Source organism: Hordeum vulgare, chromosome 6H (genome assembly GCF_904849725.1).
Source record: "Hordeum vulgare subsp. vulgare chromosome 6H, MorexV3_pseudomolecules_assembly, whole genome shotgun sequence".
NCBI lineage: Eukaryota > Viridiplantae > Streptophyta > Magnoliopsida > Poales > Poaceae > Hordeum > Hordeum vulgare.
In genome coordinates this window covers 54963802-54967201 of record NC_058523.1, presented here as the reverse complement: position 1 = coordinate 54967201, position 3400 = coordinate 54963802, and the positions used below count along the sequence as shown (strand labels likewise).

General features: G+C 44.1%; 1 non-coding gene across 1 annotated transcript; it reads right to left on the bottom strand.

Annotated features, from left to right (window-relative positions):
- Positions 1-1322: 1322 nt before the first annotated feature.
- Positions 1323-1393, bottom strand: TRNAG-GCC. Its single transcript has one exon. It is a non-coding gene; the product is annotated as a tRNA-Gly (tRNA).
- Between the last annotated feature and the right edge of the window lie 2007 nt (positions 1394-3400).

Sequence of the window (3400 nt, the reverse complement as noted above, 5' to 3'; positions counted from 1 at the left end):
TCACCGATGCATGGAAGTGTTGAAAGATGAGCTGGACTTAGTCTTTCATAGAGCATCTGGGTTACCAGCTTCAAGTAACACAGATCTTGTGCGCGCTGTAATATAATTTCTGGGTGGAGACATATTTATGAATATGAGTGTGTGGTTAAGAAGAGATTTGCGTGATTAAACAAGTTATAAAAGAAAATTGATAAAAAAGAACAAGTTCAAACAGATTTTTTTTGGCCAGCAGTGGCCTAAGATTTTCTCTCTTGTAATATTGTCAAACTCTTAAGCAAGCAATGATCTTCTTTTATCAACATCATCACTGCTGGAGAGTTGAAAAGCAAAACAAAAGAAAAAAATTGTGGAGTCTGTCAGACAACCTCTGAGCCACCCTGCACCAGTGTGAGCTGGACAGGAATGATCCTCTACAACCATTTGATGACACCCATCACGTGAATCTTGGCTGTTAACCACGCTCTGGCCTAGAGGTCAGAATGCATCAACCGGTAAAGGATGCAGCGGTACATGCAGCAGCGTCTCTGCTTATAAACAACTCCAGCCTGGCCTAAACTAGCGAGGTGGGACTAATTGAGTAGAGCAGGCACATGCAGCAGCGCGGGCCTAGTTAGGCAGAGCTTGGAAGGAAGAAGGGCTAGTTTAAATATCTGGAGATTTTGAAGTAGTTTAAATATCTGGCAGATGCTGCCCAGCACCCCAGCCCTGCCCATGAGAGAAATGTTCAACTGTGGAGATTTTGAACTAGTTTAAATATCTATGACTAGTTTTGAACAATGCTTCTTGTAACCTATTTCAAGCCAGCTAGTGTTTTCCTTTTATTCAGATTATATGCCAACTTTACTTACAGTCGGCCATTACCAAAGTAGCAGACATGTTGCTGAGTTCGAAAGAAGAGAAAAAAAAAGTGTGACTGATAAAAAAAAAACTGGAGACAAAACTGGACACAAGGAGGTGCCCATATGATTGGCCGACTACCCGATGACGCGGCGCGACGCAACCTATGCCTGATGCGCAGCAGTTGGATTGCCAGATATGGGTGACGCATAAATGCATATCAGGGTTGCAAAAGAAAAATGCCAGCCCGGACCTCTTCAATCTCATATATAGACCAGAATACCGAAACCACTTTGGAGCATGGTCTCACCTTCAACCAATAAGTGAGGATGAACACAGGATGAGCTGAGGCGGTACCAAAACCAAGATCAGCAGTAACGAATAATTGATTTCAAAATAAAATAAAAAGTAAGGAATAATTTCTCAGCATCTCTGAACAGGCTTACAAAACATATGTGAAGGAAGCAACTTTAGCAAAAGGGAAATGCACCAGCCGGGAATCGAACCCGGGTCTGTACCGTGGCAGGGTACTATTCTACCACTAGACCACTGGTGCTTTGCTGGAGGAATTATTAATAAAGATTTTAAGTATTCTATGACTGGAAAACAAAAGAGCATTTATGCATGCAAGACACTACTTCGATCCACATTAATCATTCTAGTTCTGGGCACCTGTAGGAAACGCCAACGTGTGATAAAGTGATAAAAAAAAGACAGAAATTACTTTGACACTAGGATACTCTGACAAGACACATAAATCAGCACGAACTAATTCAGAGAAAATGTCAACCACGAATTTGTCCATATAATAACGAGTAAACACATTCTGCTGCCGAAAGAAGGAAGAACTTAAACCAAATTAACAAGTATAACTCCGTCTCCAGGTGAGATGGAAAATCAGCAATGGACAAACATACCGCAATACATTCGTTTTCTAGTTCTCTTCTAGACAAAAAGACAAAGCCTGCCTTTATAAATAAAGCCGAATAAATGGTGGAGTAGCCATACACATTGAAAGAGAGGTCCAAAATATACAGAGCACATGGCATTGGAGCACACAAGCAGGCTTGGATCCTAGATGCATGTCGAAGGACGCATCTAGGATCAGATCCTAGATCCTAGATGCGAATGGACCAAATTTTCGAGGTTTGACAAGGTCCCTATAACCGGACCCAGGAGTTCTTCGAACACTTGTACCGCTCTGGGACCCAAACACAATGAGTAATAGCATACAAAACTAGCCAGAATGTATCAAATCTGCGAGTTTTGACGAGGTCCCGGTAACCGGACCTCGAAGTTCCCCGAACATTCGTATCTCTCCGGGACCCAAAATCAGTGAGTAATACCATAGAAAACTCGTCGGAACGGACCAAATCTGCGTGTTTCGACGAGGTCCCCGTAACCGGTCTTTAGAGTTCGCGGAACGTTCGGATCGTCCCACGATCCAAAATCAGTGAGTAATAACATACAAAACTAGCTGGAATGTATAAAATCCGTGAGTTTTGACGAGGTGCTCGTAACCGGACCCAAGAATTCCCCGAAGGTTTGTAGCAACCCGTGACCCAAAAATAGTGAGTAATAGTATACAAAACTAGCCAGAATGGACAAAATCTGTGAGTTTTGATGAAGTCCCCGTAACCGGACGCCGAAGTTACTTGAACGTTCGTATCGCCCCGGGACCCAAAATCAGTGAGTAATAGCATGGAAAACTGGCCAGAATGGAGCAAATCTGCGAGGTAACCCAGGAATTCTTCGAAGATTTGTACAGCCCGGGGACCCAAACACAGTGAGTAATAGCATACAAAACTGGCTAGAATGGACTAAATCTGCGAGTTTTGACAAGGTCCCCGTAATTGGACTTCGAAATTCCCCGAACATTTGTATCACACCAGGACCCAAAATCAGTGAGTACTAGCATAGAAAACTGGCCAGAATTCAACGAGGTCCCCGTAACCGGTCCCCAGAGTTCGCAAAATGTTCGGATCGCCCCATGACCCAAAGTCAGTGAGTAATAGCATACAAAACTGGCCATAATGTATAAAATCTGTGAGTTTTGACTATGTCCTCTGTAACGACCAAGATGCGGTCCTTTCCGATCTGGGGGCCGAGGCCCCCGAATAGGAAAGAAGCGCATCTAAGCGTTTCACAAGCAAGTAACATAGCACAAACAATAATACAAGTAGACAATTCGGGATTCAACTGTCTTCTTATTAATAACTCAGAGTACAACACGGATACAATCAAGGTAGTTCCGCTACGGACTACAAAACATGGAAAATGCTATGCTACCCTGCTGCAGGCCCACGATCATGACCACGCCTCAGTCCTCTGGATAGTTCACGTAGAGGCGGTCTGTCTCCTCGTCGTACTGCCACGCCAGCTGGGTGCCGTCGGGATCATCTGTCTCTGGGGTACCTGTACCTGCTGGGAGTTTCGGAGGAATCCGTGAGCCACGGGGGACTTAGCAATCTAAGACCTTGCTGCCAGAACTAGTCATGTTATTGGGTATGGTAAGGGTGGAGTGTATCAGGCTGCAGCAACCTATGCTTGATTAAGTGGCTAA